Below are 11,684 nucleotides of genomic sequence, written 5' to 3' on the forward strand. Positions count from 1 at the left end.
AGACAACACATATCAGATTTGAAGTAAATCGGGCAAAAATTGACAATTTTATGCCCATTTGAAATTTTAGGTTCGACCCACCTGACACTGACCCCCCCTACCTCTAACTGGGAGGTGACCCCCCTGATGTAATTAGACATGTTACAGGATGCAGGTTTGAAAGATGCACCTTAAACTTTGGTTTCAAGTCAATATGAAGAATTTGAAAGGAATTACGGTGAAAAAACTTTTTTTTTTCCCACCTTTTTTGGGCCTACAGCCTAGGCCTTGGTCCAATTTGGCCCAATATTTAATCAGGTGATCAGAAGGTCATTGCTCATCATCCCTGTAATTTTAGTCAAAATCACACCAGTAGTTTTCATGTAATGTTAACAAACAAACAAACATAGACAAACCGAGTGGCAGGCAAAAGAAGAAAAGGACCTTGGTGTGACCATACAGGATAACCTATCTCCAGAGAAACATATAAACAGGATTACTGGAAGAACTTACGGGATACTGACCAACATGAAAGTGGCATTTAATTAGCCTATATGGATGAAGAGATGGTGAGAGAGTTAATAGTGACAATGATATGACCGAGACTGGAATATGCAGCAGTGATATGGTCACCACATTTTAAAAAGCATACCAGTAAACTAGAAATACAAAGGATAGCCACAAAATTGATACCAAGCTTGAGGGAGTTGTCTTATGAGGAGAGATTAGAAAAGCTGAAATTGCCAACCCTGAGAGAGAGAAGTGAGTGGGGAGATTTGATTGCAACATTCAGAGTAAGATGAATAAAATGTGTGGATAAAGATGACCTTTTTGTGAAAAATGATGAAAGAACAAGGGGACATGAATTCAAGCTGAAGAAGAGATGATGCCTCAGTGATGTAAAGAAATTTAGTTTTCCAACAGAACTACAGACAATTGGAATAATTTATAAGTAAAGGTGGTGCAAGCAGAGAGCATCCATGTGTTTAAGTCTAGACTGGATAATAAATATTTGTAGAAGAGATGGGACAACTCAGGCTTAGCTCAAATCCTGTACAATACAATTAGGTAAATACATGCACATATAGGCAATAATAGACTCATTTTAGGCATACCTGACAATAATAATAACAGTAATACTGGTAATGATGATTATAATGATTTTGTGATAATAAGAGTGTTCATAATGACAGTAAAATTGGGCTTGTAAGCATGTGTGTGTGTGTGTGTGTGTGTGTGTGTAGTGTAAACTATGTATGTGAAATAAAATTTAATGTTTCTCTTTCTCTCTGTCTCATGCAAATAATATGATTTTTTTGATGGGACCTTGCAATACATTTAGAAACAAAAAGCAATGCAATATCTTTCTCAGTTCCTGAGATACGGTATACGCATTTAAAAGACTGGTGGTGTTTTTCTCGTTTTTTTTTTTTTTTTTAACAATGGCACTCGGACCTTATAATTCTAAGCGCCTCAAATGTACAGTATCAACAGTGACACAGAAGAGTTGCGATGTCCTTTGTTTGGTAGATCAGGTGTTTACTCCAGGATTTCCTTTGACTTTCATGCCATCTATTTCTCCACTGACTTCAATCTGCAACTCCAAACTTGCCATCTAAATCTGAAGTTTAGCCTGTTGGGGAGGGCAGGAAGTAGTGAAAACTTACTAGCACAATTGCTTAATAGTATGAAAATTATAAAATACCAAACATACCCTAAATGCTTCTGTTTTCAGCTTCTAAACCACAACATTACCATGTTTTGTTCCATCTAATCTACATGTACTAAGGGATCAGATGTCTGGCAAAACACAGGGCCATATTCAAGGTGGCACAGGAAGCTTTGCAATGCTTTGTAGGTCTTGACAATATTCTAGATAAATTCACAATGCACCTTATTATAAACAAAAACCAGCCTTCAACACACAAACCCCATTAGTCTGATGATATAATTTACATTTCAGTCTTGCTATTACCAGATTATTTTACTCAACTCAGGGCATACCTCTAGTAGTAAAGATAATGGAGGCTATATCTAACTCCTCCAGGTTTGAAAGTCACCTATAAGATATGATGAGGTGGGAGGAGGGGGCAAAAGATTTTCAAGGCCAAATGAAGGACTTTGGGAAAATTTTTGGATTTCACCATACCAGTCTGCCTGATAACATTGGTTTCTATGGTACCTTTTGCACAATTTTATTTCCGTGAAAAAAATTCAGTGATACATTAGCTGCGTAATTGGATGGGCCACTGTACTACTGTGTCTGACCACCTCTCTTCCTACTTCTTCCTTTCCTTCTTGTCACTTTTTATCGCTCATCTTTTCATTTCAGGTGGTTCTACACCGAGTGACAAGCCTAATGTTCTGCAACACAGGAAACCATTCACAGTGCTGGATGGTGACCATATAACCAGATAACTGGGTGCTGTGGAGTTTGCTATGATGTCCCTGATAACTGGCTGGGGAGACACAATTGCAGTGTCCATCCAGAAACTCCATACTTTATCTATCTATCTATCTATTGCCAGACGCCTCAATCCCGTTTGGGGTGGCCACAAACAAATCGCCTCCAAGTCGCCCTGTCCCCCGCCATCTCACTGCCCTGCTCCCAACTCACAGCCCCCTCTCTCATATACCTCTCCACACCATCCCTCCATCTCATCCTCGGCCTCCTCCTCCCTCTTCCCCCCTCCACCTCACTCACATACATTCTCTTCGTCAGTCTTTCACCCTCCATCCTCTCCACATGGCCAAACCACCTCAGTGTGTTCCTCATAACGCTTCCCATCACATCCACATCCACACCACAACGCTCCTTTACATCCTCATTCGTCACCCTGTCTCTCCATGTGACTCCACAGGCTCCTCTTAAATAACTCATTTCCACTGCTCTCACTCTCGACTTGTGTCCTTCCAACAACGTCCAAGCTTCACTTCCGTACGTTAGAGTTGGTATCACAATACAGTACTGTCATGTAGTAACTTTTTCACTTCCATGCTCACTTCCCTGTTTCTTATCACTGCTTTCAAAGAACCAGCAACCTTTCTTCCCTGCTGTACCTTTTCAAGCACTTCACCCTCCAAACCTCCATCCTTACTCATCACACTACCCGAGTACTTCAACGTACTCACATTTTCCAATTCCTCACCATCCAACCTCACTGTACATTCACTGACTTCACCTCTCTCAAAGACCATCACTTTATTCTTCCCTACATTCACCTTTAGATTCCGTTTCTTACACACTCTCCCAAACTCATCCACCAAGCCTTGCAGCTCCCCTTCGTCTTCACTCAACAACACAGTATCATCTGCAAACAACATTACAGGGAGTTTCCAAACACTATCCTCTCTCACCAGGGCCACTCCAACATCCACTACCCTACCTTGTACCTCTTTTATTACCTCATCCATGTACAGATTGAACAACCATGGAGACATGACACATCCCTGCTTCAACCTCAACTTTCAAAGAGAAAAATTCACTTAGTTCACCATCCACACGCACTGCAGCCTTCGCACCATCGTACATACTCTTCACAGCATTCAACAACTTCCCATCTACTCCATATATTCTTAACACTTTCCACAATCCTTGTCTATCCACCCTGTCATATGCTTTCTCCAAATCCATGAAAGTCACTTGCAACTTCTTTCCCTTCTCTAGAAACTTTTCCACTAAAGATCTAAGAATGAATATCTGATCTACACAACCTCTTCCCTTCCTAAAGCCTCCCTGTTCTTCTCCAACTAATTTCTCTGTTCTTTCTCTAACTCTGTCAATAAGTATCCTACCATACACTTTTCCTATTATACTAAGAAGACAAATGCCCCTATGATTACCACACACTTCTTTTTCCCCTTTTCCTTTATACAAGGGAATAATTATACCTGACTTCCAATCCTCCGGGACTCTACCTTCCTCCCAGGCCAATCTGCACATCTTCCACATCCATTCTACTACTATCTCTCCCCCATGCTTCAGCATTTCACCACACACTCCATCAATTCCTGGGGCTTTCCCTGATTTAACTTTCTTCATTGCTTCCACAACTTCTATCCTACTGATGTCTTCCTGTCTTCTCACCTCCCTCCTTCTCCATACTTTATCCTATGCCTTATTGTTGCAGGGCACTGTCAACCCAAAGGGAACATCAGTTCACTGCATGGAACAACCATGCAAGAGCAGCTGCTTGCCTATAGTTGATGGGTCTGCTTGGCCAGACAGACCGGCGTTGAACAACAACAACTGCTACTAACACCATTACTATCAACTTTAAATCAAAACTATACAAGAGGATATTAGGTGTATCATGCAGAATAAATAACTAAGGAAGAGACATTATGAAATCTCCAAAGTCACATAGAATATGACCCTAAGCCCCGACCCCACTAATCCTGCCTCAAATTCACTCGGAAACCTTTTGTCCTGCATAGTCAAGCTGAAGTACGGATGCTATACCATTCTGTTCTGGGTGTGACTGAGAAGGAAGTCTGTGGGGTTCAAAAGGAGGTCATTGCACCCTACTCACTAGAGAGTTTCTTGCATTAAGTAGTTGCAGCTGTCTTTTGTGGATGCAATGACCAGCCAGTCATTAACGTGCAATCAGTAAGCAGTTCTATCTCTGACTGGCCAAGTCTGTTCTTGAAAATCATTGTCAGTTTTGTGAAGATTCATTAGGTGATGTTGAGGTCAAAAAACATTACAATGAACTGGTATCTGTCACTCCCCACTGTAAACTCCATGTACTTTTGAAGCCTGGGTGTGGACTGACATGCCAGAAAGATGTACTGCTGTTAGCCAAACCTCTGTGTACAACTGCATAACGATATCAAGGTAGTCATGTCAAATTTTGAGTACTTGATGGATTAGCAACAAGGATATAACTAAGATTGTGCACTTCTTGGTAGACATATTATGTTTCTGAAACCAAATCAACAGATAGTGAAGGACATCAAGGGATCACTCACTGAATGACTTGAGTGTCCAGGTCTTTGTGCAGTCCTGGAGGAGTGGTGCTGGTGGCTGTGAATTAAGGCATGATTGATGGGATGGGGTGCTGTACTTCCACCACATCATACCACATTTTAGCAGTGTGAACACCCACTTGTCTCTGATGATGATGCCACCTCAGAAGCTATTCCAGCTTGTCACTTGGAGGCTAACTTTCCTTCTTTGTAGCTGGGGTAGTAATTGCACCCATCTGGCATACCACGAGGACACATCCTCATTTCAGCTTAGTCCTGTCGATGTGTAGAGATTTTGTTTTGGCTGGATATACCAGTCTGCTGGTGGTCAGAATATAACACTCTGAAATGCAAGGATTACAAAGATGGTTTTTAACCTTTATTGCCATAGGGATACTCTCAACTGAATAAAATTATTAATGGCTTGCTAGAATACAAGAGCTAAGTCAAATGCGGCAGACAAAAGGTCGAAAGTAGGCTATTACTGTACACAAACATTGCTGAAGATGCAGACAACACTGAAATACACATGGAGTGTTTTTACATGAGAAGCTGGGTATGAGTGGTGATTCTCTCTCTCTTTCTCTACTACTGTGACCATTATTATTAACAAGTGCCAGCTATTCTTGACAGTCAGAGATTTAGAAACCATATACGAGATGTGATCAAAAAGTTCTGAGACTGTTCCTGCTGTGAATGAACGGATTGCAGCACAGTCATACGTGTGTTGCAGGGGTGAGCAGTAACCTTCTGGAGTCAGTATGCCACCTGGCATCGTGCTGGCAACATTGGGACCTGTGTTACATGGGTTTTTGTGACCACTTGCACGTGCTCCTTTGCAATCTCGCTATGGACCTCAAACTTCAGAAGAGAGCAAATATCTGATTCTGTGTCAAACTCGGGAAATCGACAACGGAGACCCTTGAAATGCTTCAGCAGGCCTATGGCAATGAAGCATTGAGCAGGGCAAGGTGTTCTGAGTGGCACTCACTCTTCAAGAGGGGCAAAACATCACTGGAGGAGGACGAGAGGTCAGGACAACCTTCCATGAGCAGAATCCCCAACAATGTCGAAAACATTCAAAGAGGTGCAGGAAGATCGTCGGATCACCACAGTGACGAAGCCAGCAACGTCTATGATGGTGATCCAACAATCCTCATGCACAATTCGTTGAATGTTTTCAACATGACCATGCTGCACTCTGCTCATTCACAACAGGAACAGTCTCAGAATATTTTGATCACACCTCATAGCTGTAATGAAGCCAAGGAGTGACTGACTTAATACAAATCAAATCTAAAACCTCATTAATATCCTTGCTCCATTCTGTTGATTATCCTTGCCTATATTAATTTTTTCAGTACTGTAACTAACTACTTGCATGTGTACGGCTTGCTACCATTCTTCTTGTTCTTCTTTTCCCCTCTTTTTCTCTTCTCTTCCCCCTCAATTATTCACTTCTCTCCCTCCTGCCTCTTTTCGATTTTCTCCCTCTCTCCCTTCGTTTGTCCCCCTTTTTTTCCTTCAAAGTTTCTTCAATTCTCCATCCCTCTAAAATGTACTGCTAAACAAGTTAGGCACACATGTTAAGATTACAGTACCTGCATGCTGATGGCTGGAGGACTTTTGGGGTATGTGCTATGCATTCCAAGGAGGCATGTGTTGACTTGTATGTGTGGGAGCTCCCGATAGTACTGTGACAATTTTGGTGACACTGGTGAGGTTTCTGCACACCGTAATGGAGCTCGTTTGTTGAAAGTGCAGCTGTTCTAACAGTACAATCCTTTGCTTTTAACCTGAAGCCAAAAAAGGACTGTCAAACTTAGGTAGTAATGATTTCCCTTATTTCTAAATTTACACTAATCTCACATTTTCCCTAATCTGTGAAGCCCTCTACAATTTTCTTAATTAAAAATTCTATTAATCCCATATTTTCCCCTAGCTTCAAAGCCCTCTACACTTTCCTAATTCTGAAATGTTATTACCCTCACATTTTCCCTGATCTTAGCACTACCCACTTTTGCTTGGGTTTAAGAATATTTAGACAATTAGGATATGTGATGCTCCCATGAGGAGCACAGGAACCCAGGGCTAGGCAAGTTGGTCCTAACATTGAAGATGAGAGTGACCATCTTCACTCATCCCTGAGTGGCATTACCTGAGCAATAAACCCTAACCACCCCTTGGATATAAGCCTGCACTGGCTCAATCAGATTGAAGTGCCTTAATTACCCACTAAACCACAAGGTGCCATAATCTGGTTATATGGTTACCATCCAGCATAATAAATGGTTTCCTGGTGGTCAGGAAACCATTGGGCTTGTCACTCAGTAGAGAGTCCCTCATATGCAGATGGATGAGGAAAGAATGAAGGAAAAAAATACAGATGAGGGAGTGTAGAGTCACCCATAGGCATAAGGAGGAGGAAAGAATGATTGAAAGAAAGAAGTTAGCAAGAGGGGAAAGGGCAGTCACCCGAGAGCAGCACTACATCGAGTGAGTGGATGGTGAGTGTCCCTAGTCCCTATTAGCTTATTTCCCGAAAGGTCAATGCCCTAACTTTGGCAGAATCAACTTTGGCGGCACTTTTCATTGTCCCTATTAGGCATGAAACCTGGTGCCCTACTGTACTTCGTTATAAAAGTTTTCTTATTACAGTATTATGTTCTTTGACTTTTCCTGTGACTATTTACGGTTTCTGAGCTGGTTCATATTTATTTACTAGAGAGGTTAATGTTTTAAAGCAGATGATATTGAAATATGAATGGTAAATGAACAAAATGAATAGAGGGGCTTAAATACAGTAGGTTAGGGATAAGTCATTTAAAAAGCTATGTTTAATCCCCGTAGACTTTTTTAACCGTCAACTTGCCATTTGGATTATCTATCAGTCCCTTCCCCCCAGATGTGGATGGTTAATCAACATTTTACTATACTTCCAAGTGCTTACCCCCACCAAATACTTCATTGTGTTTTCAAAGGCTCCAACATGCTTGCATGTATCGGCCTTGGTCACCTAATGGCAGCTCTCCATGCTGCTTGATCTATGGCTGTCTCTCCATTCAGTCCCTTATCCGTGAGGTCACACTCCGTGACCTCGCCCAGGGTCTTTTTAGGTCTGCCTTTCACAACCCTACCCCTAACATTAACACTTCTCACATTCTGCTTCCAACTGTCATTCCCCATCCTCTCCACATGATCAAACCATTTCAATCTACCTCTACTTATCGAAACACCAATACACTAGTCCCATCCTACCTCTTACGTCTTCCATCATATAACTAGCCTCCCCCAGGCCTCACATTAAGGACATATTGCACACCACCAAATCATCGTCATTTCTGTACATTTGAGCCTGCAAATATCCTCTTCTTTGACTACCCAGGTCTCACTACCATACAGCATTACATTCCTAACATGCCAAGATCCCTTAACACAGAGGGAGAGCCCTCTCAATGTCAGGAAAGGCAACAGCCCTCTGAACTTCTTCCAACTCCTTACTCTAGCCACAGAGCTAGCTCCAGCCCCACCTCCAGCACATAACATATCTCCCAGATAACAAAACTCTTCCACACACAGAAGAGACTCACCAGCAAGATTAATCCTTTCATGCCTGACAATCTCCACATGCTCTCTCAGCACACCACACACATGAAATCAGCATTATCATGCAGTCTACCTCTAATACCATTACATCTCTTTATACACCCACATACTACAAACACTGAACAAGATGGAATTACTTCCCATGCCCTTGTGGCAAACTGCACATAGTCACTCTCTCTCGTCTTTGACAGTATTGCCACCAACCCTAGATACCATCACCTTTGTTTTATCTGCATTTACTCTCAAACTCTTGTGTCCCATACCATCTCTCCACTTCCTAAATCTTTCTTCTGCCTCCCTTTCATTCTCTGCAATCAAGACCAAAACATCAGCACACATCTCCCATGGAAGTCCATTTCTGAAATCACGTGAGAGGGCTTCAAGCACCGTGATAAACAACAAGGGACTCAAGACTGACCTCTGATGTAAACCAACATTCATGGAAAACTCATCTCTCAACTCTCCATTCACACTCACCTAGGTGCAAGCACCCACATACATGACCATAACCACCCTAACCAGCCACTCCTCGATACCAAGCTTTCTGACTGCCTACTTCACCACCTCTCTAGGGACTCTGTCAAAGGCCTTCTACAAATCAACAAAAACAAATTACATTCCCTTTTCTTTCCTATATATTTTTCCTGAAGCTGCCGAACAATGAATATGGCATCACTGGTCCCCCTGTCTGGCATAAATCCAAACTGCATCTCATCAATATTCTTTCTTTCTCTAATCATACCTTCTAGAACTCTCTCCATTACCTTCATTGTCTGATCTTAACGCTTTAAACATCTATAATTTCCTCTTTCCAGGGCATCACCCGTCCCCTTCTACACATTTACAGTTACACTCTTCAGCCAGTCATCTGGGACAACAATCTCATATACAGTATAATCATATTTATCAGGTCAGTGACTAACCTCACTCGTATATCTCCTGAGGCCTTCAACACCTCAGCAGTCAACCCAGACACACCTGCTGCCTTCCCCATCTGCATCCTGCCTATTGCCTTACTCAGAGTAGCAACATCAATCAAAGGTCAAGGGCCAAACACTGGATCTTCTGGATCCAAACCTTCCGTGTCCCAGTCATTTTCATCGTTCAACAACCGGCTATAATGCTCTCTCCATGCGTCTTTAATATCCCCACTGTTCACCACTACCCTTCCTTCATCATTCTTCACACACTGCTCACCTATAATATCCCAATTATCCCTCTTCACCTGATTGCCACCTTAAATATCACATTCTTGTTTTCCACACGATTTAGGTTGTCAAGTAAAAGTCTCTGTTACTCAGACTTCGCCCTGTATACCTCTCTTCTAGCTCTATGCTTGGCAACCAAGTATTCCTCCTTGTTACCACTCTTCTTCCATTCCTGGAAAAGCCTTCTTTTCTCCTTAACTGCAGCCTCTACACCCTCATCCTATCACAAAGTTACTTTATGTCTTGGTGGGCCTCTTGTGCAACAGCATACTGCATCAGTAACTCTCAAGAGGTTGTTCTGGAGGGCTCAGTATTGTTCATTAATGCCTCTGTCAATGTCTCCTTGTTCAGCCACCACTCTCCTCATCTCGCCATAGAAAGCTTCCCTTACTGCTTGGTTTTCCAGCTTCCATACTTTCCTCTTAGGTGCATAAGTCCTTTTTTTCATCACTCGCTCTTTAACTCTTACACCGCAGTCGTGTTTTTGCTCTCCTTGCGTGTCCCACGAGGATATTCGCGCTCCGACTGACTTCTTAAAAATATTTGCCAAAAATCAGTTATTAGTCCTAGAATATTATAATTATATGTGCATATGGCACATACTTTCAGCTTTCTCCTGGGATGTTTGACGAGCCTTCGTCGAGTACCATAGGACTTGTGGAGACTTCTGAAGTTGGGTAAAGAATTCTCCACTTTACACTTCCTGACACCCCATAATATGATTACCAGAGCCTGATATTATCACTAGAATCGCTATTCTATGATTTTCAAGTAGTTTGGAATCCATACACAAAAGAAAAAAAAACACTGTGAAAGCATTGAAAATTATGAGCGCGTACGAGCTTCCCACTTGCTCTCGTTCCCCGCTGGTATTCTGTCATTTATTATTCATAAACACACTCACACTTTATATTCCTATTACTTTATTACACACATATATATATACAGTATTTATCCATAAGTTTCCTTCAGAAACAGTAGTTTATTTTCACTACAGGCAACTTTCTCGTTCAGTAAACTAGCGTAGAGAGCAAAGCTTTGACTGTCATTACTCCCAGTATTTTTACTCATATTCTTATATGAGTAATGATTTACATTTCTATTTTATTTACACTACGTTATACACTGTCACTTCTAGTAAATAAGGGCTCCTTTCCCTTCGGGTCAGGATGAACTTGGGACACTGAAGCACTCGTAGTTTATCACCATTTCCTCCACTGGCTCATCACACGATTCACCAGAAAGATTGTAGTCACTGTTCATCATTATCATGGATAAATTAGCCAGCTCACACTCCACAGCTGAGTCATTTAGTCCTTTACCCCTTCCCACACAAGGTTCAGTAGGGGTAGAGGTCATAGGGCCCTCTAGAAGCGGCGGAAATGGAGGGGCGCAAGTGCTATGTGCTTTCATCTCAAGAAACAACACTGAACTAAATGACGAGGCGGATATGGGGCCGCCAAGGGTTGACAACGTCAGCGAGGTGACAGCTGCTAATTTATATGCTGTGAAATGATCGGCAGGAAATTAGGTAGTTCCAGGTGAATGTAAATATCACTTAGGCTTCTCCCTTCCTTTCTTATATTTTTATTACGAGAATAGATTATACGGCATATTTCAAGGGGAAATTACAAGGGAAAATTAGTGAACAAGTGCACGTGGGGTGTTGCCAGGTGATAATTAGCCAACTCCAGGTGTATGGCACTATCAGTTACCTTATTTTTTGGGGGGGTATAATTTTGTATAAGAATAAGGCATAGGGCTTATTTCAACGGATGAAATCAGTGGAAAATTCCGGGGAAGATTTGCTTAGCGCAGCGCGGCTGGGCAGGCGAAAGGAGAGGGTAATAGAGGGGAGGTAGGGAGGGGAGTCAAGAACGGGGATAAATAGCTAAATTGTCAACAATGGATGGGAGTACAGAT

At 42.0% G+C, this 11,684-nt stretch overlaps 1 long non-coding RNA gene across 1 annotated transcript in view; it reads right to left on the bottom strand.

The window, feature by feature from the left end:
* Nucleotides 1-5,112: 5,112 nt before the first annotated feature.
* Nucleotides 5,113-11,684, bottom strand: part of LOC145404925 (uncharacterized) — a 9,113-nt gene continuing 2,541 nt past the window's right edge. Inside the window, exons 2-3 of the long non-coding RNA XR_013898255.1 lie at nt 6,549-6,743; nt 5,113-5,290 (exon numbers count right to left, since the gene is read on the bottom strand). This is a non-coding gene — a long non-coding RNA (uncharacterized LOC145404925). The remainder of the gene's footprint in view (nt 5,291-6,548; nt 6,744-11,684) is intronic.

The sequence above is a fragment of the Coenobita brevimanus genome, chromosome 65 (genome assembly GCF_032717465.1).
Source record: "Coenobita brevimanus isolate Jiangsu-jjx chromosome 65, ASM3271746v2, whole genome shotgun sequence".
In the NCBI taxonomy this organism is placed as follows: domain Eukaryota; kingdom Metazoa; phylum Arthropoda; class Malacostraca; order Decapoda; family Coenobitidae; genus Coenobita; species Coenobita brevimanus.